The sequence below is a fragment of the Hyla sarda genome, chromosome 2, assembly GCF_029499605.1.
Source record: "Hyla sarda isolate aHylSar1 chromosome 2, aHylSar1.hap1, whole genome shotgun sequence".
Classification (NCBI taxonomy): domain Eukaryota; kingdom Metazoa; phylum Chordata; class Amphibia; order Anura; family Hylidae; genus Hyla; species Hyla sarda.
The window spans coordinates 236,782,432-236,810,229 of NC_079190.1; the positions used below are offsets into that span (position 1 = coordinate 236,782,432).

At 43.6% G+C, this 27,798-nt stretch overlaps 1 long non-coding RNA gene across 2 annotated transcripts in view; it reads left to right on the top strand.

Moving 5' to 3' along the window:
- The window catches only part of LOC130357813 (uncharacterized), a 53,295-nt gene extending 26,649 nt beyond the window's left edge, over positions 1-26,646 (top strand). Inside the window, exons 2-5 of one of the 2 annotated variants that reach the window (XR_008889283.1) lie at positions 9,195-9,315; positions 16,980-17,241; positions 18,265-18,404; positions 26,321-26,646. This is a non-coding gene — a long non-coding RNA (uncharacterized LOC130357813). Of the gene's footprint in view, positions 1-9,194; positions 9,316-16,979; positions 17,242-17,330; positions 17,451-18,264; positions 18,405-26,320 lie in introns of those variants that run through there. The other variant, XR_008889284.1, reaches the window with a different exon arrangement.
- Positions 26,647-27,798: the final 1,152 nt, after the last annotated feature.

The window sequence follows — 27,798 nt, forward strand, 5'->3', positions numbered from 1 at the left end:
ACAATAAAATCCTACACCAGATAAACGGTGTGGATGTGTAACAATTAGAATAATCCAATACAGAAATTTAGGTGCACTACTGTGGTAGATGTATACAATGACATTGGCTAATCCCTCAACACTGATGTTAAAATTGAGACATTCGCCAGTGTATCCTTATATTAAGGACACACCAGAGCCCGCACACCAACGCCAAGGTTTCTCAGATATAAGACAAAAGTGTTTCATATGATTAGTTCCTTCATTCATTCAACTCTAGGATGTGTTATCTTAGTGCTCCCTTAATTTTTTTGAGCAGTGTATGTTTTGTAATAAATATGATGTTGGGTCTTGATCTCCATATATGCTAGTTTCCAATATTTGAGTGCATGGGTTATTATGTTTTCAACAGGGGAAGAACATATGCATTTTGGTCACGATACTCTGGCCACACAATCTTAAAGGGTAGCTCCCACCATCCTATTTTTTTTTTGCTAGCCCGTTCCCCCCCCCGCTACGACACTAGCCCGTTCCCTCTCCCCCCCGCCCCGCATACCCCGTTCCCTCATTACACTTGCAGTTACTGCAGAGTCCGGCAGCGGGCGTGCAGGGACAGCGGCGGCAACGAGGCGGCGGCGATGTGCGGGAGGAGTGGCCTCCCAGCCAGTGGCCGTGGAGCCAATGTGCTCGCTCCCGCCTATCTGATTGACAGGCAGGGAGCGAGTGCAGCCTAACTGAAAAAGGACTGATTGCCACTCCAAAATCAGTCCTTTTTCAGTAGCCGGTTTTTAAATGTAAATTAAACCTTTTTAATGAAAAAAAATAAATAAAAGTATATTAGAGATATGTTGTACTACATAAGTACTACAACATATCAAAAAATAAAGTTGGTGACAGTGCCCATTTAAATCAGTCTTTGGTAGAACATATTTGTTCCAGGTTTATTCTATTATTATGTGTGACACTGCATCTCTGATGGCATAGTCAGCACAAGATTCTGTGGGGGAGATTTATTAAAACCCGTGTAGAGTAAAAGTTGACCTGTTGCTCATATCAACCAATCAGATTGCTTCTTTCCCCCGGCTCTGCTCGGGGCCCCCCAGCCAGCCCGGGGCCCCAAGCAATTGCTTGGTTTGCCGGTCCGGTAGCGACGGCCTGACTGTACTGTCTCACTATGCATATTGCTGATAAAATGTGTATATGCAAAGGGGACTGCTCTGCTAGAACGCATTCATTGGTTACTATGCAGATGCTAATAACGTCCGAACAGGGAACAGATTTCATCCTGAGCATGCATTTTAACAGATAGGGTGACGTTGAACTTTCTTGGGTGAATAAATCCACTTTTTTCCCATATTTGCAGCGCAGTGGTGCCTTTTTTTTGCTTAGACATGAATTCAAATAGATCTGTAACTTTCCCCTGTTTATTGTTATGCAACCACATCCATAGATATAAAACTCAATGGCCCTCATTTACTAAGAGTGGAGTGTCATTTTGTGTTTCTTTTTTGTGTTTTCAACCTTTTTTTTCACTTGGTATTTACTAATCTGTCGCACTTTTCACGATTTTTTTAGTCGCAGGGAAAAATTCTGTAGCACAGTAATTTCTGTTGCACGGTTCTGTCGCATGGTAATTTCTGTCGCATGGTTTTCTGTCACACTGTAAATTCTGTCGCAGGCAGGTTTATTTCTGTCACAGGGTTTCTTCTACAGAAGTATAAATGTGGGAGGTAGGAATCCCAGCAGGGGTTTCATTGACCTTCCAGTGATATCCGACTTCGGCACTGGAGCGCTACACTGGCGTGGTGACACAGGAGTCGGGTATAGATTCGTAATGTCTTTTTATTGAAAATCATAAAAAGTAGCAATGCATGGTAGGACTACGCGTTTCTGAGGGGCTCCCTCCTTCCTCAGGTCCGAGTTACAGTGTGTGGATACAGTACTATATATATACATATTTCCATGAATACATTAACCCATTAAACATTTGAAGTTTGCCTGGTCTGAATGCCATTGGAGGCTGAGTATGACGTCTCATGGTCTATTGGTGGTGTATAGAAATGCATGGGCTAGATCTATAACATTGTGATTTTTGGCCCATCGAAATCAATGGGACCATTGTGGTCTATGGAGATCTTGTGGCAAACAGGGTAGAAAGCTAAACAGCATGGTCCTGGTAGTAATGTGGATGGGAGACCCTGGTGTAGGTTCAATTACCTGGTTGATATACAGTGTTGGGATTATACTTTAATTAGGATAGACATGATTTTTTGAACTGTAGGAACAAGGTCAATTGAATACCACACATTACCTCCTGTTTCAATTAACCTAGTTCCCACACTTTCTTAACTATCAATTGACCCATATATGTCTATCTTAATTAAAGTATAATCCCAACATTGTATATGAACCGGGAATTGAACCCACACCAGGGTCTCCCATCCAGTTTACTACCAGGACCCTGATGTTTAGCTTTCTACCCCATTTGGCACAAGATCATCATAGCCCACAATGGGCCCTTTGATGTCAATGTGCAAAAAATCACAGTCTTATAGATCTAGCCCATTCATTCTATAGACCACCAATAGTCCCTGGAGGCTGACATCATACTCAGCCTCCAATGGCATTCAGACCCGGCAAACTTCAAATGTTTAATGGGTTAATGTATTCATGGAAATATGTATATATATATATAAAGTACTGTATCCCCACACTGTAACTCAGACCTGAGGAAGGAGGGAGACACATATAGATAGATGTATTAAATGAGTATATATATATATATATATATATATATATATATATATATAGATATATATACAGTGGTCCCTCAACATACAATGGTAATCCGTTCCAAATGAGCCATCGTTTGGAAATCTTACAATATCTTTACCACAACCTGAGGACAGGATATGAGGATTAGAAATGAGGATTAGATATGGGGATGGGATATGAGGACAGGATATGAGGACGGGATAGGAGGTCGGGATATGAGATCGGGATATGAGGTCAGGATATGAGGTCGGGATATGTGGTTGGGATATAAAGATGGGATATGAGGATGGGAAATGAGGTCAGGATATGAGGACGGGATATGAAGACGGGATATGAGGACGGGATATGGGGTCGGGATATGAGGACGGGATATGGGGATGGGATATAAGGACGGAATATGGGGGCAGAATATGGGGATGGGATATGAGCACGGGATATGAGGACAGGATATGAGGTTGGGATATGAGGACAGGATATGAAAACAGGATATGAGGTTGGAATATGAAGGGGGATTTAAGGACAGGATATGAGGACAAAAGCTTCCTCCTTTGTTGCTTTTCCTCCCCCACAAGGATAAGGTAGGAAAAATTGGGCAGCGCTGGGTACTCAGCTAGTATCTAAATAAACATAGGGCTGTCCATTGACATGGCTCTTTAGTAAACTACTTATGCATTTTTGATAAATCGTGTAAATAGCATTGTGCAAAGCATGATGAAAGTGCAGTGAACCCTGCCATTGGAATCCGTCCAAGACTTTACATCTCATGTGTATGAGGAGCTTTGCCTTTGTACTGCTCCAGATAGTCATGTATTGTTTTGCCATTGTTGTTATTTTTATTGTGTAGATAAATTATTTTTTTTATGTATAATACCTTGAACATTAAAGGGATTTTTGGTTTGTGTGAGACTACTTTTGATGTTTGCTTTGGGCCTTAATATGATGCAGACACAATACATGAAAGCTCTCGCTCACTCTGTGTTACACCCATTAACACAAAAGTTGCAATGTTTTCTGAGATGCTTTTATTGAATCACCAGTTATCCTGAACTTTTCACAGCTTGAACCAATAGTACATCACCAATAATGAAGGCTTCTCTTATGTGATGTGGTACAATAGGCCCAAAACAAGCACAGATCAATGGGAATACTAAACATTTTGAAAGCACAACTTTTGTCAGGGAATCTTTTTTATACGTTGGCTGTTGCTGCCAGACAATAACAGGATGATATTTCAGCAGGTGTGCCTTTCTTTCCTCAAACACAGGTCGTTCCAACTTCTACAAAGCTCATGGTTTCAATAGGGGATGGAAAATTCTACTGTGAGGCTTTCCTTCACTTACAGTATGTTTTTTTATTTATTTTTTAATACAGTTAAGTGTACAGATACATGCACATTTGCCAGTCTTAAAGGGGTATTCTGGTGAAAACCATTTATTTTTCATATCAACTGGCTCCAGAAAGTTAAACAGATTTGTAAATTACTTCCAGTGGCGCATCTTCCGTTTGGCGGGGGGGTCCCTTACGACTGCAGGGGAGCCGAGCTGACGTTACATCACTGATGTGTGGCATCAGCTGTCCTGACTGCTTCCTCCCTAGTCCTGGGGAGGAGCATAGACCGGCATTAAGCACGGGCCGGGCCTGAAGGTTTCCAGCATGCAAGTAGCACTAGAGCCTGTGCGTGTGGGAAGGAATGTCTGACATGTATGTATTCAGGGTCGGTTTAACGTAGCAGCGCATAAGAAGGAGAATAAAAAAGTGGGCATGACCTTTAAATGGGCGTGGCTTGTGAAGTGCGGAAGGTTTTATCATCGCTGGACACTACTGTCAGGCTTGTCCTTTTTTTTTTAACCTTAAGTTGTAGTACAACTTCCTGGGAGTTGTAGTTGTGGGACTGCTGCTGGGCCATTGGCTGTCACTGCATGTTGAGAGTTGTAGTTTTGGGACTGCGGCCAAGCCGTAGGTTTGTGTCAAAGCAGGCTGGGAGTTGTAGTTAGGACAAAACCAACTTCCAGTTTGCCCTGACAGCCTATGGCTCTGCAGCTGACCCAACACTACAACTCCCAGCATGCCCTGACAGCCTGTTTCTTTGCAGCAGACCCAACACTACATTTCCCAGCATGTTGCACTATAACCTGTATTATACTACTATAAAGTGTAACATGTTGGGAGTTGTAGATTAGGTTTGGGTCAGCTGCAGAGCCATAGGCTGTGTCAGGGCATGCTGGGAGTTGTAGTTAATAGTTAGTCCCTTAATGCAAGCAGACTGCCAGCATGTGGGGGCACAAATAAGTATATAATCAATACAGGGGGACCAAATGATTTTCATTTTTGCACTTTAGTTTATTCCTCCTCCCCTTCTAAAAATCTTAACACTTTCAATTTTGCACCTACAGACCAATATGAGGGCTTGTTTTTTGCGTCACCAATTGTACTTTGTAATGACAAACTCATTTCATAAAAAAAATCTGTAGCGAAACAAACAAAAAAAAAATGTATTTGTGGGGTGAAATAAAAAAAGTGGGCTTCCATTTCTACGCAGTGCATTTTTTGGTAAAAATGACACCTTATCGTTATTCTATAGGTTCATACCGTTACAAGGATACTCATTTATATACCGTATTTTTCGCCATATAAGATGCTCCGGCATATAAGACGCACCCAATTTTAAAGGAGGAAAATCTAGAAAAAAAAGATTCTGAACCAAATACTGTAGTAAAATATTTTATATCAGTATAGTTCCCCCACAATAGTTGGCAGTATAGTTCCCCCACAATGGTAGGCAGCTCCCCCCCCCCACAATGGTTGGCAGTATAGTTCCCCCACAATAGTTGGCAGTATAGTTCCCCCACAATGGTAGGCATCTCCCCCCCCCACAATGGTTGACAGTATAGTTCCCCCACAATAGTTGGCAGTATAGTTCCCCCACAATAGTTGGCAGTATAGTTCCCCCACAATGGTAGGCAGCTCCCCCCCCCCCCCACAATGGTTGGCAGTATAGTTCCCCCACAATAGTTGGCAGTATAGTTCCCCCACAATGGTAGGCATCTCCCCCCCCCCCCACAATGGTTGACAGTATAGTTCCCCCACAATAGTTTCCCGCTCTCGCCCGCAGCAGCCTCGGGTGTATATTCGCCGTATAAGATACACCAACTCCCCCCCCCCCCCCCCCCCCCCCCCGTTTTGGGGAAGAAAAAGTGCGTCTTCTACGGCGAAAAATACGGTAGGTTTTATTTTATTTTACAAATTAAAAAAAAATTATAACTGCATGTACCAAAATTAGTATGTTTAACCGCTTAGGGACCAAGGCCGTACAAGTAGGCCTTCGCTCCCTGGTACTTAAGGACCAGCCCAGTGTTCCAAAGATCTGTCAAACGCCAGTGGGGTGTAAATGCTCACTGCACCCCTTATTAAATTCTGTGAGGGGTGTAGTTTCCAAAATGGTGTCACATGTGGGGGGGTCCACTGTTTTGGCACCATGGGGGGGGGGGCATTGTAAACGCACATGGCCCCTGACTTCCATTCCAAACATGGGAACTTGACGTCCACACATGGGGTATTATCATACTTAGAAGAAATGGGGTTACAAATTTTGGGTGGCATTTTCTCCTATTACCACTTATAAAAATGTACACATGTTACACATCCGACTTTAACAAAAAGTCTTCAAACACCTGTGGGGTGTTAAGGTTCACTGTACCCCTTGTTACATTCCTGAAGGGGTGTAGTTTCCAAAATAGTATGCCTTTTTTTTTTTTTTTTTTGCTGTTCTGGCACCATAGGGGCTTCCTAAATGTGACATGACCCCCAAAAACCATTTCAGAAAAATTTCCTTTCCAAAAGCCAAATGTGACTCTTTGTGAGCATTGTAGTTCACCCGCAGAGCATTTTACATCCTAACATGGGGTATTTCCATACTCAGAAGAGATGGGGTTAAAAATTTTGGGGGCATTTTCTCCCATTACCATTTTTGAAAATGGTAAATTTTGGGGAAAAAAACTGCACTTAAGTGAAAAAATTATTTTTTTCATTTACACATCCAACTTTAAAGAAAATCGTCAAACACCTGTGGGGTGTGAAGGCTCACTGGACCCCTTGTTATATGCCTTGAGGGGTGCAGTTTCCAAAATAGTATGCCATGTGTTTTTTTTTGCTGTTCTGGCACAATAGGGGCTTCCTAAATGCGACATGCCCCCCAAAAACCATTACAGCAAAATTCACTCTCCAAAATCCCATTGTCGCTTCTTCCTTTCTGAGCTCTCTACTGCGCCCGCTGAACGCTTCACATACAGATATAAAGTATTTCCTTACTCGAGAGAAATTGGGTTACAAATTTTGGGGGCTTTTTCTCCTATTACCCCTTGTAAAAAAAAATCTAAAACTGGGTCTACAAGAACATGCAAATGGAAAAAATGAATATTTTGAATTTTCTCCTTCACTTTGCTGCTATTCCAGTTGAAACACCTAAAGGGTTAAAACACTTACTGAATGTCATTTTGAATACTTTGAGGGGTGCAGTTTCTATAATGGGGTCATTTATGGGGTATTTCTAATTAAAAAAAATTCCGATTTTGAAAATGTTGTGAAAAATAGGAAAATTGCTGCTGAAATTTGAAGCCCTCTGATGTCTTCCAGAAGTAAAAACATGTCAACTTTATGATGCAAACGTAGACATATTGTGAATCAATATATCATTTATTTGGAATGTCTATTTTCCTTACAAGCAGAGAGCTTCAAAGTTAGAAAAATGCTAACTTTTCTATTTTTTCATAAAATTTTGGAACTTTTCACCAAGAAATGATGCAAGTATCGACAAAAGTTTACCACTAACATAAAGAAGAATATGTCACGAAAAAACTATTTTGAACTCAGAATGAAAAGTAAAAGCATCCTCAGTTGTGCAAAAAGAAACCCCCCAAAAAAACGCTCTGGTTCTTAAGGTGAAAATGGGTTTGGTCCTTATGGGATTAACATTTTCATCTTCTGACCCCTATAACTTTTTTATTTTTACGCATTCGAGGCTCTATGAGGGCTCATTTTTTTGCGCCGTGGTCTGTAGTTTTTATCAGGACCATTTTTGTTTTGATGGATCTTTTTGATCGCTTTTTATACATTTTTCTATGCGCAATTTTGGACTTTGCTATTTTTTTCGCGTGTACGCCATCGACAGTTCGGTTTAACCAACCTTATATTTTAATAGTTCGGACATTTATGCACACAGCAATACTACATATGTTTGTTAATTTTTTATTACATTATTTTATTTAAAAAATGGGAAAAGGGGGTGTGGCTTTCCTATGGAGGAGCGAGGACGTGCTCTACCTCGCTCTGCACTCCTACCGACTTCTATCCCTGCTATTTAGCTGCTGAACCCCACGAACCCGCTCTCATGCCTGGCTCCAAGAAATCTAAAGAGTCTGCGGACCTTTCCAGTCTGGATACCGGCGGCATCGTCCACTTTTTCAGCAGTCAGGCCACCTCTGAAGTCTGCACGCCTACCTCCAAGATGGCGATGGCCACGAGATCCCGGTACATGGTGTGTGACACAGAGCATGCAGGGGCTGCCTCCCCACTGCTGTCTCAGGAATCCGGGCTGGGGGACTCGGATGAGGAGGACTCGGAAGGTGACTGGGACATTAAAGGGGTATTCCGGGCAAAAACATTTTATCCCCTATCTCAAGGATAGGGGATAAAATGTCTGATCGCGGGGGGCCCACTGCTGAGACCCCCCCTCGATCTCCCTGCAGCACCCCGCATTCTATGCGGGGACTGTGTCTCTAGTTTCAGAAACCTCCGGGTTTCTGGGACTGGGGACGTGACATCACGCCACGCCCCCTCCATTCATGTTATTCAGGTAGTGTGTGTGTGTGTGTGTGTGTGTGGGGGGGGGTTGGGGGTAAGAGTTTTGGGCTTTGCTTCTCATAGGCTTTCACTTCCCAACATAGGGAAGATGATCAGCGGTTTGTTTTGCTCATATTTTTTGTTTCTCTTCGTTGTTCTCTCTCTTTCTCTCCTTTTCGTCCTTCTTCTTTTTTCTTGTTCCTTATAGTGTCTGTCTCCCTCCCTTCCTCATGTGTCTTCCCTTTCCTCCCTCCCTACCTCAGTTCACCATGGATTCCCCAGCTGTTTGTTACTTTAACATAAAGGGGTTTAACATCCCTGAGAAGCAGCGGCAGATCCTCTATCACCTTCATAAGAAGGGTGTTTCTGTGGTTCTTTTTCAGGAAACCCATTTCAACTCTTCCTCCTGTCCGTCCCTTAGGGACCGTAGTGACTCTGTTTGGTACCACTCTATGAATCCTGCTAAGTCTAAAAGGGTGTCTATTGCTTTTCACAGGACTTTTCAACCTACGGTCACTAAATCGCTATCTGTTTTTACAATTCTCTCATGCTTCTCAATTGTTTAATTGTTTACGGTGGTTTATGTTTATTTTCCTAACCAGGGAAACGTCGCTTTTTCACTGGATTTGCTGGCCTGTCTAATTGCCTTTGCCGGTTCCTCGCAGATTATTATGGGAGGTGACCTCAATTAGGTCTGGGACCCAGCTACTGATTCTTCCTCAGGTACTGTAAGTCTTCCCTCTCTTTTGCAGCGCTCCGTAGATTATGCAAGGAGTTCCACTCCCGTAGGTTAATGGATCTATGGCATACATTACATCCTGATGTTAAGGATTATACTTACTATTCTCCTGCACACTGATATTTAAGTAGGCTGGATATGATTTTTCGGAGCCATCCCCTCCTTTCCTTATCCCTGAGGGCCTCTATTGCCACTATGGTATGGTTCTACCACCCCCTGTATTGGCCAAGCTACATCTCGCTCAGCATACTCCTCGCCCTTACTCCTGGAGGCTTAAAGATCACCTTCTTAACCCCTTAAGGACTGAGCCCTTTTTCCCCTTAAAGACCAGAGCATTTTTTGAACATCTGACCACTGTCACTTTAAACATTAATAACTCTGGAATGCTTTTATTTATCATTCAGATTCAGAGATTGTTTTTTCGTGACATATTCTACTTTAACATAGTGGTAAAATTTTGTGGTAAGTTGCATCCTTTCTCGGTGAAAAATCCCCAAATTTGATCAAAAAAATGAACATTTTGCATTTTTCTAACTTTGAAGCTCTCTGCTTGTAAGGAAAATGGATATTCAAAATACATTTTTTTTGGTTCACATATACAATATGTCCACTTTATGTTTGCATCATAAAATATATGAGTTTTTACTTTTGGAAGACACCAGAGAGTTTCAAAGTTCAGCAGCAATTTTGAAATTTTTCACAAAATTTTCAAACTCACAATTTTTCAGTGACCAGTTCAGTTTTGAAGTGGATTTGAAGGGTCTTCATATTATAAATACCCCACAAATGACCCCATTATAAAAACTGCACCCCCCAAAGTATTCAAAATGACATTCAGTAAGTGTTTTAACCCTTTAGGTGTTTCACAGGAATAGCAGCAAAGTGAAGGAGAAGATTCTAAATCTTCATTTTTTACACTCGCATGTTCTTGTAGACCCAATTTTTTAATTTTTGCAAGGGGTAAAAAGGAGAAACTTTTTACTTGTATTTGAAACCTAATTTCTCTCGAGTAAGGACATACCTCATATGTCCATGTAAAGTGTTCGGCGGGCGCAGTAGAGGGCTCAGGAGGGAAGGAGCGACAAATGGTTTTTGGGGGGCATGTCACCTTTAGGAAGCCCCTATGGTGCCAGAACAGCAAAAAAAAAAAAAAAAACACATGGCATACCATTTTGGAAACTAGACCCCTCGGGGAACATAACAAGGGGTAAAGTGAACCTTAATACCCCACAGGTGATTCACGACTTTTGTATATGTAAAACAAAACAAAAAAATTTTTTACCTAAAATGCTTGGTTTCCCAAAAATATAACATTTTTAAAAAGGGTAATAGCAGAAAATACCCCCCCAAAATTTGAAGCCCAATTGCTCCAGATTCAGAAAACAACCCATATGGGGGTGAAAAGTGCTCTGCTGGCGCACTACAGGTCTCAGAAGAGAAGGAGTCACATTTGGCTTTTTAAAAGAAAATTTTGCTCTGGGGGCATGCCGCATTTAGGAAGCCCCTATGGTGCCAGAACAGCAAAAAAAAAACAACACATGACAACCATTTTGGAAACTAGACCGCTCAGGGAACGTAACAAGGGGTAAAGTGAACCTTAATACCCCACAGGTGATTCACGACTTTTGCACATGTAAAAAAATATTTTTTTTTTTACCTAAAATGCTAAGTTTCCCAAAACTTTTACATTTTTAAAAAGGGTAATAGCAGAAAATACCCCCCAAAATTTGAAGCCCAATTTCTTCCGATTCAGAAAACACCCCATATGGGGGTGAAAAGTGCTCTGCTGGTGCACTACAGGTCTCAGAAGAGAAGGAGTCACATTTGGCTTTTTGAAAGCAAATTTTGCTCTGGGGGCATGCTGCATTTAGGAAGCCCCTATGGTGCCAGAACAGCAAAAAAAAAAAAACACATGGCATACCATTTTGGAAACTAGACCCCTCGGGGAACGTAACAAGGGGTAATGTGAACCTTAATACCTCACCGGTGATTCACGACTTTTGCATATGTAAAAAAAAAATGTTTTTTTACCTAAAATGCTAAGTTTCCCAAAAATTTTACATTTTTAAAAAGGGTAATGGCAGAAAATACCCCCCAAAATTTGTAACACAATTTCTCCCGAGTACGGCGATACCACATATGTGACCCTTAACTGTTGCCTTCAAATACGACAGGGCTCCAAAGTGAGAGCGCCATGCGCATTTGAGGCCTAAATTAGGGATTTGCATAGGGGTGGACATAGGGGTATTCTACGCCAGTGATTCCCAAACAGGGCGCCTCAAGCTGTTGTAAAACTCCCAGCATGCCTGGACAGTCAGTGGCTATCTGGCAATACTAGGAGTAGTTGTTTTGCAACAGCTGGAGGCTCCGTTTTGAAAACAGTAGCGTACCAGACTTTTTCATTTTTATTGGGGAGGGGAGGGGGGCTGTGTAGGGGTATGTGTATATGTAGTGTTTTTTACTTTTTATTTTAATTTGTGTTAGTGTAGTGTTTTTAGGGTACAGTCGCACGGGCGGGGGTTCACAGTAGTTTCTCGCTGGCAGCTGTTGCAAAACTACAACTCCCAGCATATACGGTCTATCAGTGCATGCTGGGAGTTGTAGTGTTGCAACAGCTGGAGGCACACTGGTTGTGAAACACAGAGTTTGGTAACAAACTCAGTGTTTTGCAACCAGTGTGCCTTCAGCTGTTGCAAAAGCTACAACCCCCAGCATGTACGGACAGCGGAAGGGCATGCTGGGACTAGTAGTTATGCAACAGCTGGAGGCATACTACTTTGGCTGGGGATTGTATTTATGCAACAGCTGGAGACACACTGGTTTGCTACTTAACTCAGTTTTTCACAACCAGTGTGCCTCCAGCTGTTGCAAAACTACAACTCTCAGCAGTCACCGACAGCCAACGGGCATGCTGGGAGTTGTAGTTATGCAACCAGCAGATGCACCATTACAACTCCCAGCATGCACTTTAGCTGATTGTGCAAGCTGGGTGTTGTAGTTATACAACAGCTGAAGGTACACTTTTCCATAGAAAAAATGTGCCAACTATAAGTCCCAGCATGCCCATAAGGGAATGCTGAGAGTTGTGGTGGTCTGCCTCCTGCTGTTGCATAACTACAGCTCCCAGCATGCCCTTTTTGCATGCTGGGAGCTGTAGCTAAGCAACAGCAGGAGGCTGTCACTCACCTCCAACTGCTGCTCCACGCCGCCGCTGCAGGTCAGTCCCTCGCCGTCGCTCCTGGGGCCCCAATCCCAACAGGGAAGCCGGGGATTGGGGTCCCCAGCTCCCGGGGACTTCTTCCCGCACCCGCTCACAACCTCCGGAAGAGGGGCGGAGCGGGTTGGGGGAATGACACCCACAGCAGGCGCCCTGATTGGTCGGCCGGGAAACCGGCCGACGAATCAGGGCGATCGTGAGGTGGCACCAGTGCCACCTCACCCCTGCTGGCTATGGCTGTTCGGGGCCGTCAGAGACGGCCACGATCAGCCAGTAATTCCGGGTCACCGGGTCACTGGAGACCTGATTGACCCGGAATCCGCCGCAGATCGCTGGACTGATTTAGGGCCTAAGGAGCTGTCAATTGCTACTGCGGACCTTAAAAAACAGTAAAAATCCTGGGCCCGATGGGTTTATGGCCTGCTTCTATAAGGCCTATAGTGACATCTTATTGGCGCCCTTATTGGCTTCTTATAATGCCATTGCTGGAGGTGCCTCTTTTCCTCCTCAGACCCTAATGGCACATATTGTGGTCATCCCTAAACCCGATAAGGATACTAGCTACTGCGGTAATTATCGCTCCATCTCCTTAGTATAGATCTTAAATGATATGCTAAACTGCGGGCTTCCTGCCTTGGTCCACTGCTCCCTTCACTGATACACACCGACCAGGTCAGGTTTGTTATGGGCAGAGAAATTAGGGATAATACCCTTAAGTCATTCTCTCTCATTGCTGCTGCCAGATCCCATCGTGTCCCTATGTGTTTGCTCTCTGTTGACGCTGAGTTGGGACTTTTTGAAACCGTTGCGCCAAAATTGTAAGGGACTTTTTGTCTGCAATATTTTTATGTCGAGAAGTGCTTGTGAAATAGAGGGGGAGGTGAAGAAATGTTTATTGTCTGCCATTGTGAAAAGTGTTGAAGTTGTGCACCACTGTGTTAATCTCTGGTTAATCTGGTTGCTGCTCCGCCCACGTCAGTCCCAAGCGGTGACGCCTCTTCAACTCAGCGAGGAGGAACCAAAAGGATCGCCCTGTGTTGCACAGGGGAAGACTTTCTTGACCGGACTCAAACAGAAAGTTCCCTGGGTGCAGCCATCTTAGAAGTTCCCGGCTGCTGCGATCATGCTGGGCGGTTGTATACATAGTCAGCGCTGCACCGCAACTTCTGAAAGCCTCCGGTACCCAAATCTGTTATTATTATCCCATTACTCTCCGCAAATCTGGTTATTAAGTCTCCTGTTACCGAGTAACTGCAAAATAGAGGGGAGTGTCTGCTGTTGTTACTCCCGTTATATAAACTGAAGCCGCTGCAGCACCTCGCCAGCTTTCTTAAAAGGGAACGCACCTCATCTTTCTTAAAGCGACAGCGCACTCAAAAAAATCTACAAGATGTCTGAACCGAGCACCACAGATCAACTGGGCACTATCGCCCCTCCAACTCCCGTGGTGAACACGCCACCTGGTCCAGCAGCTAGTGTCCTAGCTCCTGGAAGTATCAACAACCCTGGTGTTCCAGCAACCGCACCGGTATTCATGGGGAATCCTGTCCTTCCTACCAATGATGGAGACCCCTTCACCCTGAGGGATTTCAAAGAGAGGATGCAGAGCTTGTTTGTTTTTCCCTCTTTCCCTCCTAACCAACAGGTGCAACTGCTAACAGGACCGTTACAAGATGACATCCGCACCTGGCCATTAGAGGTACATCTCCAGCTGTATCAAAGGCAACAAAAGCCAGGTGAGACCCAGAGAGTGTATGCTGTAGCTCTACAGAATGCCCTAGAGACTGTCCAGAAGTTAGATGGTATAACTCCCGAGCAGGGCAACAAAGTGTTAATGGACAGATTTATTGATGGAGCCCATAATAAGTGGGACAAGGCCCAACTGACAATGTTAGTAGTCCAAAACCCCAACATCTAATTTCCTGCTTTTAAGAGACTAGCTATCCAAGAGATTGAGTCCGAGTCTGAGGTTGAAGATGTTTGTACTCCCCTTGCACCTGCTCAGGAACCACTAGGGGCGGCAGTCAGGCCTGTACCATCACCGTCCCCTGTCCCCGCCCCAGTACAACCTACTCTGCCAGTCACCACAGCCTCAGATCTACACAGTGTTAGGCAGGACATTGAGCAATTGACTAAAGCTGTTAGGCCAGCTCCACCTGACCGTGAACCGGTCTTACCTAGAAAACCTGCCCCTGCTCCCTGCAATCCCAGCTACCGTAACCCTCTGCCCAATAGATATTCAGGGACTCAGAGACCTCTTTGTACTTTTGTAACAAGCCCGACCATTGGAACATGCTGTGCTGGGATTTAAACTAATTCACCCTGAGGTCGAGGACCAGCCCTCAGGAAAACTGAGGACCAGCCCTCATCAGGTATAACCCCTGAACAAAGAGAGGATGCAGAGCTTGTTTGTTTTTCCCTCTTTCCCTCCTAACCAACAGGTGCAACTGCTAACAGGACCGTTACAAGAGGAAATCCGCACCTGGCCATTAGAGGCACATCTCCAGCTGTATCAAAGGCAACAAAAACCTAAATCAGGACTCTCACTTTATGTCACAGTAGTTGCAGATAATGGGCAACCAGTCCTCAAGCATGGATACTGGGAGCAAACAATTTAATTGGGTGAACATGTACTTACAGGGCAGGGAGTGATTGTAACTAATGTGACAGATAAGGGGTCTGCCGCATTTATATTGGGGATGAACATTATGAGAAATTGTTTTACTGAGATACTAGATGCTTTGTATGCCTCTATTCCCCATATGCCACCTTCTAGCAAGGCTAGATCTGCAGAGTACGAGTCTAAGACATCAGGTTGGTGACCTTGCAACCCAACACTGAGACCATCATATGGTTCCGTGCATGTTCTGGAGTCAAGAATCGGGACTATCAGGCCCTGCTGGAACCCATGCAGCTAGAAGATCACCCATTAGCCCGGGCTGCGAGAAGCCTCGTCACCGTCTCAAACGGAAGAGTGCCAGTACAGCTGGTGAACCTGTCTGATTCTGCTACTGTCTTACCTAAGTACCCTCCAGTGGCTCAGTTGTACCTCCTAGAGTCGAGAGATTGAGGAGTCGCTTACTGCCCTTGAGTCTGCTGCTTACTTTTCCACCCTGGACTTAACCAGCAGGTACTGGCAAGTGCCCATGGCCTCGGAGGATCAGGAGAAGACCACCTTCGTGACACCCATGGGGTTGTTTGAGTTCAAAAGTATGCTGTTTGATGGAAAGGTGCCTGGGACATCTGAATTTCCAAAGTGTCTTATTGTACCTGGATGATGCCATTGTGCATTCCAAGTCTTACCAGGAACACCTCAGTCATCTGTCAGACGTCTTTCAATCCTGATCAAACATGAACTGAAGATGAAATCATCGAAGTGTAATTTGCTCAAACCCCAAGTCCATTATCTGGGCCACGTTGTCAGCGCAGAGGGAGTTCAACCAAACACTGAAAAGGTGGATGCTGTTAAGAACTGGCCTACACAGCGCACAGTGAAGGATGTCAGGAGCTTCCTGGGATTCACCGGCTACTACCACCATTTTATTCCATCTGGGAGACGGAGTCCAATGTCTACGAAGTCCAGAAGTCAGGGTATGAGCCACAGGTCGTCCACAGAAACCGTATCAAAATCTGTCTAAAAGAAGATCTCCCAGCAGCTCCACCACCTCCATGTACCAGACCAGTCCGTGAATATATGCCTGGGGAAGGGATACATCCCTACATGGATTTTTCTATGTTCTTGCCCACTCAACCCACATACCTCTGGCTACTGGCTTATTCCCATTGGCTCCATATGGGCCAGCTCCCAGAGCTCCTGAAGAAATCCCTGCAACTCCAGCCCATGTACCGGCTCCCACCATACCAGCAGTCTCTATCTAGCTGGTCTTGGATTCAGTTCAGGATCAAGTTCAAGTTCCAGTGCCTACGGAAGAAGTACCTGCGGAGCCTCCAGATGTCACTCCAGTTCCTGATTTTCAAGAGGTGGTGCTGCACAAGTCCCAGCTGTCTACTCAAGGCCAACTGCCCGCTAGGTACAGAAAATAAAGCACTTATATATATAAAATAGTCACTAGTAACACCTATTAGTGCATCAGAATTGTGTAGTCTTCAACAAATGTTGTCCATTGTAGTTTCATGTATTGATATAGAGAGTCAGTATAAATGTATATTAGAGAGTAATGTAAGTACATTTAATGTACAGAAGATAGCCATGTACAATATTCGTCAGTGTATATTCAGTCCATAGTAGCTATCAAATGTAAAATATTTAATGCCTATTGTTTTCCTGTCCACCGTGCACAGGGTTCTCTTGTGGCCAGAGAGATCACCTGATAAGTGTAAGTAGCACATAAAAGTAGCAGAGCTATTGTGTACATATAACTTGTCATGTATTGTGGAAAAGTAAATATAACTTCTATTCAATTGTTACAGGGAGAAGTAGCATATGCTGATAGGCCCCGTTAGCACAGGCATCAGGGTAGAGAGCCTCAGGCAGCCCGATCCACATCAATTCCCACCAAAAAGCAGTTGTCAAGTCAAAAGAATTCACACAGCAAATAGTTGATTTCATCCTGGTTGAGTACTCCTTTGCACATGAACATTCGAGGACACTGTTCAAAATGCCACATGGTAGAAGGGAAGACAGGAAAAGGCCGGGTATAAGGCGCAAACCACTCCAGACGTCTCTTCAAAGGTAATATAACTTTATTACAGCCACATACAACGCGTTTCGAGGCACATGCCTCTTCTTCAGGTAACAGGCTTATACTGTCCCATGGGAAGCTCTGCCTTTTTTATCTTATAGAGACAATTGTTACAAAATACCACATGGACTCTTCCCCAGTTTATCACCTCTGTGCATGACCAAGGAAGTAACCAAGGAAGGTGCCAGTGACCAGGTGACTTGTTGGTGAACTATGGGACCCCTATAAATTACTCCCTTATATAGCAGGGAGGAGCTAGCCTAGTGAGTCTAGAGTTTGCTGGGGTTCAGTGAAGACCTGAGAGTGTCTGGTGTCCTGAGGGAGACCAAGATCTTACCACGCAGCCACGCTTCCCTCATCAGTGAACCCCCTTCAGGTGAAAGTCAAAGCCTGGTAAGCAAATACAGGGGAGAAGTCTAGTCCGCATAGTCAAGTCTGTCAAGTGTACCTCAGTAAAGTGCCATTGGTCCATAACCTTGCATCGGAGTGATTATTTGCCCCATGCTTGGCCCAGGAACCAGCGGCCATACCTTGGGTGGTGTAGAGGATAACCACGCCCTGGCGTCACAAATACCAAGGGTTAATAACATCTGCCCTCATCACACCCTCACCACATTATCTAATCCATATAGGGGAGCAAAGTATTTAAACCAAATATGTCTCCACACTGTGTCTAATTCATATACGGGGGCACAGTATATAATTGTTTATTTATAGGGACACAGTGTGGGGGCAAGAGCTGGGCCCAACTACTGTATCTGGGCACAGAGTGGGGCAGAACACATGGGGAGTTTGTAAAGAGGTGAGAATGTTTCTGGAATGAGGACCCTAAAATGTTTTTCTAGAAGATTCTGTGGAGACTAGTCTTAGCTGGAGAAATCTTCATGATGGCCTATGCTAGATAGAGAAGAAAAGGAAAATTGAACTAGATGTGGACTAGATCACTAGATGTAACAGTATGATGTATATCACTGCATGACGTGACATCTCATTTAATTTAATTAAACACACAGGAGAGGAGAAAGGTGACCAATAACCACCGCCGACTCTGACCCTGACCAGCGACCTAGGGCTATGTAAAACCATTTGCTCCCCTGCCTGCCTCTATTTACTGCTGCTGCACCTGCCACTTGATTTTTCATTTACCTAAAAGGTAGCTCAAATTCTATTTTCCACGCATTGTGTGAAGTCTGAACACAGTTTGCAAATCACAATGACAATGACATGATATATTTATTTAGTATAGTATTATTAGTCACACATTGTTTATGAGAATGTGTATTATTGTATTATCCTAATGTAGGCAGGATACAGCATGTGTGTATCTAATCCTTTAGGGTAGGGTCAACCGGACGTATCCACAACATATTTTATGCTGTGTATCTGCTGACAATGGACCCTGCAGTGTGCCTCCAGCTGTGACTGCTCATGGCAGCAATCCACTGCCATGAGCAGACACACTGTGATGTGCGATTCGCCGCACACATGAGCAGTATACTTGCACAAATCGCGGTTGCTCTCGGCCGAGCTCAGGGAGCAGGGGGAGCGGCCGTGATGTGTGCGAGTACACTGCACATGAGCGCGGCGACTTGCACAATGCAGTGTGTCTGCCCATAGCGGCGGATTGCCGCTACGAGCAGGAACAGCTGGAGGCACACTGTAGGGTCCATCGTTGGAGGATAACATACAATACGGATCTGTCTGTGTGACACTACCATAAAGGGAATCTATCATCAGTATCACCTGAACTAACCGGTTGGTATAGTAGGCTTGTAGTGCAGGTGACACTGATTAAAATAATACTTACCTGCGGTCGATTATATAAGTAATTAAAAAATGTTTTGGGTGGGGGTGGGGGGCGTCTAAACAGCACCTCGCCAGGGGCGCAAGGCACACTAGGTACACCTCTGATTACTTCTATTGCAAAATCTTAATCCTACTTATCAGCTGCTGAAGTTGGGTTGTTCTTTTCTATCTGACAACAGTGCTCTTTTCTGACACCTCACTGTTCAGAGTAGGAGCAAATCCCCATAGCAAACCTCTCCTGCTCTGGACAGTTCCTGAGACAGACAGAGGTGTCAGCAGAGAGAACTGCTGTCAGACAGAAAAGAACAACTCAACTTCAGCAGCTGATAAGTACTGGAATGATTAAGATTTTTTAATAGAAGTAATTTTCTAATCTGTTGAACTTTGTGGAGCCAGTTGATTATCTATCATTTTTGCTTCCTATTCCTTTCCCCACTATTTCTGGGTGATAAACCTAAGAATATATCCTAAGTTGTGCATTATAATAACCATGGCTGCTTGTATCTACCATACTCAACCAGTGCATTAAGGTTCTATTCACATGAAGCAAGCGGAAAATCAGAAGTGTGAATGGGAGTGTGGAATCCCATAGAAGTCTATGGGCTTTTATTGAGGTGGAATTCCGCAAGCAGAAATTCTGCCATGTGAATAGACCCTTAGATATATCCAAAGGAAACTGCAATAGGCACTCTAATTTACTTATTATTTAAATTGAATAAAGGCTGCTTTCAAGACATAAATCACATTATACTTTGGATGCTTTTTCAGTGTGGGAAACACATAATTCTGCACCTAATAAACCTGTTCTGGAAAAGTACTACTGCTGTCTTGGAGTCCATTGCTATATGCTTTACATTATATACTACTTGAGCATTGTGAAATTTCACTGTGAATGCTATCTAATTATTATGGGAAAAGAGGATATATAAACTATAAAAGTACAGATCAATAAACGTGCTGAAAAATCAGAAAAGCATTATTGCTCATTTGGAGTCTGTACCTATATGCTATATACTATATACTCCTCAATCATATTAGTCCACCAGTACTCAGCTTAGAAAGTACAGGATGTGTATGTTGTTTTACTGTTTGAACACCAGGTGGTGCCATACTATCTAAGAATATGTAAATTGATCCTATACATTCATGCATGGCAAATATTGTTATCTAATGATTTATACAATAAATGTAAACACTGCCAAGAACATCAGTGATAAGCAGAGAAGAAATATCCACAGTAAAGGTAGAAGGATCCAGCGCTGCGGACAGCAAAAATTCCAAAACTTTTATTATGTTATTTTAAAATCCATATTGTTAACAGTTTATATGACTCAGATCCTTCAATCGTTGGATGTTGTTTTGATTGTTGTCCAATACGTTTACATTCAACACTTGCCGCTTGATAAACAGACTGCAGGATTACCTTATCTACTGGCTACGTGATTTATACCTTTACTTTATTTTTCTATTTTTGAAAGAGTATTTTTGTAAATGCCAGGACAGAATTTCTCAGGCACAGAAGTTGGAGAGCAGCTATATCCCCCCTGAGCATATGCAATGTATGACTTACACTGATCATGACAAAACTTTTTTTCCTCTAGTTGTAGAGGATACAGAAAGATCTCTGTACTGTCCATTCACATATTTGTACATTGTAATCAGATCGTCCCTAAGACGTCTTTTCTCCAAACTAAATAATCCCAAGATTGATAACCTGTCTTGGTCCAGTAATTCTCCCATACCATTAATTATCTTTGTCACCTTCCTTTGTACCCTCTCCAGTTCAGATGCTCAAAATTGGACACAATACTTCATATCTGATCTGACTAATGACTTACACAGAGGCAAAACGATGTTACTGTCACAAGCCTATATGCCTCGCTTAATACATCACATGACTTTATTAGCCTTGGTACCTGCTGCCTGGCACTGTTCACTAAAGTTGAGTTTACTATCCGCAAGTTTCCCCAAGTCGTTTTCTGTATTATTTATTACATAATTGTTAATTTTGTTTTTTACAGTGCATAACCTTACAGTTATCCACATAAACTTTATTTTCCATGTCTGTGCCCAAGCCTCCAGCTTCCCCAGATCCTTCTGTAATATTATATTATCTTCCTCTGTGGTTATCACCTTACCCAATTTAGTGTCATCTGCAAATATCAAAATTCTACTCTGTAATTCCTCTACAAGGTCATTAATAAGCATATTAAAAATAAGTTGACCCAGTACTCCAGTACCCCAGTGCGGTACCACACTTGAAACTGTGACCAGCGCACATTCCATTGATACTCACCATCTGCTTCTTATTACTGAGCCATTTACTAACCCATTTTCATATATTCTTTTCTTGCCCTAGCATCCTCATTTTCTGTACTAAACTTATGTGTGGCATGGTATACAACATCCACAGCTTCACCCCGATCCAATCTATAACTGACCTCCTCATAGAAGCTAATCAGATTAATGATAGGGCCGATCCCCCAACATATGTTAAATTTACAGGCCCATAGTTTCCACAATCCTTTTCTGACTCCTTTTTGAATGTTAGTACCACGTTTGCTAAGCGCCAGCACTGTGGAAGAATCCCTGTCATTATAGAATCTTTAACTATAAGCAATCAGGGTTTGTCTAGCATGTTACTTAAAGGGGTAATCCAGGAATTGAAAAACAGACCTCTTTTCTTTCAAAGACCACTCCCTGTCTGTCTCCAGGTTGGGTGTGGTTCTGCAGCTCAGTTTCATGAAGTGAATGGAGCCAAGTTGTAATACCACACCCCTCCCCCTTTTTTACTTGTACGGTCATTTCTGAGCAGGCTGTAACCCTGTATATTAACTGCCCAGTCATGGCTTGTATTTCTGGCTTATTCCCACTGTATCGTAGTCTTCTTCTAACATTAATAGTTTCATTTTTTTATATCCTATTATTTAGGCTTTTTGAATTAGTATACATACACCTAATGTTTTTATTCATAATTTCTTTCCTCTTATCAGTCACCACCCCCGCTTCACCCCCAGTTTTATTACTATCCCCAGCTCTCCATCTATTTCCCCCTCTTTATTGTAGTTTCCCTCCCCAAGTCCCTAGTTTAAACACTTCTCCACCCTTCTGGCCATCTTCTCCCAAAGCACAGCTGCACCCTCCCCATTGAGGTGCAGCCTGTCACTACCGTAGAGGCTTTATCAGACAGAAAAGTTGGCCCAGTTCTTCACGAACTAAAAACCCTCCTTCCTACCCCAGTCAACCTCTTGAACTCTTTTTCATGTCCCTCATATCATTCCTGAACAATTGTTGCAGTGTGGAAGGGTGTAGTATCCTGCTGAAAGATGCCACTGTCATTAGGAAATACTGTTGTCATAAAGGGGTGTACTTGGTAGGCAAGAATGTTTAGGTGGATGGTACATGGTAAAGCAGCATCCACATGTCAGTACCCAAAACGGTTTCCCCAGCAATAAATTATACTTTTTCCCTTAAAGGGTACTCCGGTGGAAAACAATCTTGTTTCAAAGCAACGGTGCCGAAAAGTAAAATTTGTAAATTACTTCTATTAAATAATCTTAATCCTTCCAGCACTTATCAGCTGCTGTAGTTGAGTAGTTATTTTCTGTCTGACCACAGTGCTCTCTGCTTACACCTCTATCCATGTCAGGAACTATCCAGAGCAGGAGAGGTTTGCTCCTGACACAGACAGAGGTGTCAGCAGAGAGCACTGTTGTCAGACAGAAAGAACAACTCAACTTCCTCTGCAGTATAAGCAGCTGATAGGTACTGGAAGGATTAAGATTTTTTTTATATAAGCAATTTAAAAATGCTTTTAACTTTCTGGAGCCAGATGATATGAAAAAAATCCAGGCTTGAGCAATCAACTGCTGATAACACTGATCCCTGCCATTGCAATGCAATGGCAGTGATCGGTGTATTGAATCAATGTACTGCAAGTTAATAAAGATCATTTAACCCCTTCCCTTATAAAAGTTTGAATCACAAAACCCAATACAAATTGCTCATGGGATGGTATCATACCCCGGAGCTGTTAAATAGATTGAACCCTGACATCCCCCCTGACGGTGGCTGGAGGTGTGGGGTTGGTTTGGGGTCGGTATTTCATATCTTCTTGTCCTGTCCTCTTATAGTGGACTATTGGAATAAAGTGCAGGGTCTGCTCTCTGAGGTTTTGGGTGTGTTGGTCCCCCTTGACCCTCTTATCTACCTTCTTCAAATTTCTCACCCTGCTCTGTCTAGAAAACTGTTTAAGCTTTTTATGCATTTAGTTTTGGCTGCTAAAACCCTTATTGCTAAATGCTGGAAGAGGACCCTGCCCCCTTCCGAGTCTGACCTGTTGTCTCGCATACGTGAGATCCGTTCTCTGGAATCCTAAATGGCCTTCTTGAATAATACTATACTTCCTTCCTTTCATTCTTGGAACCCTGGGATCGCTTCTCTAAAAACCAACCGCCTTTACTTTCCCTTCTCTCTTTCTTATCTCCTTTTCTCTTACTTTTCATATCTGCTTCCTTATGTGTGGAAATGTCCTTTGTGTAGGTCTCTGTGCTTCCCCCTGTTTGTTCCCCCCCCCCCCTTCCCTTGTTATTGGGCTCTGGCCCCTCTTTCCTATGATTGCTGGCATACCGATATTTGATGCTTGTTTGTCCTTTTCACTTATACCTGCTGATGATGCTACAGTTACGGATTTCTATGTTGGTGCCAGGGGCTGGCAGAGCACTTTCCGTTGTTGTATTAGCCCAACCAGGTCCTTTCACGTACAAGCTTTATTGTACTGTTTGTTTAGCATCGATCGTTCCTGGGCTTTGGCCTAACTACTGTTTCTGTTTTTCCCTGTTTGGATTTCTAATTATGAAAATTCTTAATAAAAAATACAGTAAAAAAAAAAAAAGTTTGAATCACCCCCCTTTCCCCCCACCCCCCATAAAAATTGTGTAAATAAAAATAAACGCGTCGTATCGCCGCATGCGTAAATGTCCAAACTATAAAAATATATCATTAATTAAACCGCACAATCAATGGAGTATGCACAAAAAAATTCCAAAGTCCAAAATAGCGTATTTTTGGTCACTATTTACCGTATTTATCGGCGTATAACACGCACTTTTTAGGCTAAAATTTTTAGCCTAAAGTCTGTGTGCGTGTTATACGCCGATACACCCCCAGGAAAGGCAGGGGGAGAGAGGCCGTCACTGCACGCTTCTCTCCCCCTGCCTTCCCTGGGGTCTAGAGCGCTGCTGTCGGCCCTTTTCACCCCCTGGTTACCCTGGTTGCCGGCGCCGCTGCCCCGTTGCCTCCCCCCATCCCCGGTGGCATAATTACCTGAGTCGGGTCCGCGCTGCTCCAGGCCTCCGTCGTGCGTCCCCGGCGTCATTGCTATGCGCTGAACGGCGCATGACGTCAGAGCGCCGCGCCGTGCATAGCAACGACGCTGGGGACGCACGACGGAGGCCTGGAGCAGCGCGGACCCGACTCAGGTAATTATGCCACCGGGGATGGGGGGAGGCAACGGGGCAGCAGCACCGGCAATGGGTGCCGCTGCCCCTTCTCTCCCCCTGGCTGTCGGCGCCGCTTCTCTCTCCCTGGCTATCGGCGCCGGCACCGATAGTCAGGGGGACAGAACGGGCAGCGGCGCCGATAACCAGGGGGTGAAAAGGGCCGACAGCAGCGCTCTACACCCCAGGGAAGGCAGGGGGAGAGAAGCGGGCAGCGACGGCCTCTCTCCCCCTGCCTTTCCTGGGGGTGTATCGGGGTATACACGCGCACACACGCACCCTCATTTTATCATGGATATTTGGGTAAAAAACTTTTTTTACCCAAATATCCTTGGTAAAATGAGGGTGCGTGTTATAGGCCGGTGCGTGGTATACCCCGATAAATACGGTATATCATAAAAAAATGAATAAAAAGTGATCAAAAAGTCAGATCAAAACAAAAATGGTACCGATAAAAACTTCAGATCACAGCACAAAAAATGAGCCCTCATACCGCCCCGTACATGGAAAATAAAAAAGTTATAGGGGTCAGAATAGGACAATTTTAAACGTATACATTTTCCTGCATGTAGTTATGATTTTTTTCAGAAGTATGACATAATCAAACATATATAAGTAGGGTATCATTTTAACCGTATGGACCTACAGAATAAAGATAAGGTGTCATTTTTACCGAAAAATGTACTGCATAGAAACGGAATGGCGTATTTTCTTCCATTTTATCACACAATGATTTTTTTCCGTTTTGCTGTAGATTTTGGGGTAAAATGACTGATGCCATTACAAAGTAGAATTGGTAGCACAAAAAACAAGTCATATTATGGATTCTTAGGTGCAAAATTGAAAGTGTTATTTTTAGAAGGTGATGAGGAAAAAACTAAAATGCAAAAACTGAAAAACCCTCCGTCCTTAAGGGATTAATGACCAGGCTCTTTTTTTAAATGTTTTTTATTTGAAATGTGTCTCTTTAAATGGTAATAACTACAGATGAGCAAATTTTCGAAAAATTTGATTTGGAATCGGTACAAATCGCTATTAAAAATGGCTATTTCTGGGCTACAGAGAGCCTCAATGGGGGGGTAGAACAATTTGCCTTGTCGTATCATGCATAGGGAGTGTGCTGTGTTAGTGAAATAATACTGTTATTCAGTATGACATGCAGATTACAGGCATCGCTATTAGAATCACTTCCGCAGTGCGTGTGGATGTGGCAACAGGGAGGCCATATGGCATCAAAATTGAAGAGATTAAAGAGATTTATTTAATGTAATTTTTATTACATTTAATTTGAAATTATTTATATTTTTTGAGTACCCATTCTGGTGAGCATCGAGCTGGCGGTCCGTCGCGAGGCGAGCTACCACGTCGACGACCATAGGGCCTCAGTCTTGAAATGAAAAGATTACATCGATTTTTTTACATTTAAATTTAAGATTTTGATTAGATTCACATGTTTATTGTTCCGGGTGCTCGAAGCATTTACTTTGAACTGTATGACCACAAAACCGAATTTAAGTCAAGGAGTCACATGGCGGCACAATGACAGGGCCAAGAGGTGGCAGCAGCCTGACAAGACCATAGGGTCTCACAATAGAAAAGATTAAAGATATTTTTGAAAATTTATTTCAAATAGATTACCCTAAAATTTTTTAGGTAATGTCCCAGCAGCATAAGAAGACCATAGGGCATCGCAATTGAAAGGATTAAAGATATAGTTTCAAATTTAAATTTAAGATTTTAAATAGATTATTATAAAATTTTTTAGGTAATGTCCCAGCAGCATGAGGAGACCACATGGCGGCACAATGACACAGCCTGGAGGTGGCACAAGCATGAGAAGACTAAAATGTGGCAGAATGACCAAGCCTGGAAGTTGCAGCAGCAAGAGGAGACCATCTGGTGACCGAATGACAAAGCCTGGAGGTGGCGGCAGCCTGACCAGACCAAAGGGCATCACTTTTGAAAAGATTAAAGATATTTTTTTAAATTGCATGTGGCCATGTTAACATCCTCCAGATACTTGATGAAAAACTGCCACACTGCAGAGTAGCTTGCCCGCCTAGCGGAGGAAGCAGGTGATGTCTCCTCCACGTCTTGGCTGGGCAGTAGCTGCTGACTGTCCTCTAGTAGATCGTCCTGACTAAAAAGTGGAGATAAACCCACAGCATAGGATACTTCTATGGGGGAGGGAACAGAATAGGACAGAGGCAATTGGAGGACAGGAACTGCTCCCGGGCCTCACCAACTGATGGTTGTGTCTGAGGAACCCACCGACTGTTGACTGGGGGGTGTCAGATGTCACTTGTGATGAAGTGGATGACCAAGTTAACCAGTCAATGACTGCAGATAGGTTGCTGTTCAAGACACGACCGCTAGCTAATACTCGGAGCTCAGTCCTCTCGCTGCGACTCCTGCTGCAACTCGCCCCTTCTCTGCTGTGACCTCTATCTGCACCTGATGAATTTAGGCCTCTGCCACTCCTCTGTGCATGTCCTGGCACTTCTCTGCCTGACATACTTAGTGCGTATATGAGGGGAGTACAATACGTTCCACTACGCTTAAAACAGTATTTGTCTACAACAGCAGCAGGTGTGTACTTTTGGCTGGCCTTTCACAGTAACTAGGCCCTTAAGACTTTAACAAGAACAAAATGGTACACCATATAGATGTACCGATGTGTTATGCACTTATGAGGGGAGTACAATGCGCTCCTGTACGCTTAAAACAGTATTTGTCTACAACACCAGCAGGTGTGTACTTTTGCCTGGCCTTTCACAGTAACTAGGCTTTTGAGACTTTAACAGAGACAAAATGATACACCACATGTACGCACAGGTTACACTTAATAGAGGACAATACGCTTTTAGTGCTCTGCTCACCCTAACTGGCTGGCTACTATTAGCTTTTCAGTTGTTGTACACACCAGTGCTGAAGCACACAGTCACTGTGTACTACACCCAAAATTTCACTTTCTCTCTCAATCTCACTCCATTTCATATCAAAGCTTCTAGGCTGAATTTGGGCCTGAGGTGATTCACTGCTGTAATACACCCACAACTGCACTTTCTCTCAATCTCTATCCCTTCCCTATCAGTGCTTCTAGGCTGGATTTGGGCTTGAGGTGATTCACTGCTGTAATACACCCACAATTGCACTTTCTCTCTCAATCTCACTCCCTTCCCTGTCAGTGCTTCTAGGCTGGATTTGGGCTTGAGGTGAATCGCTGCTGTAAACACCCACAAT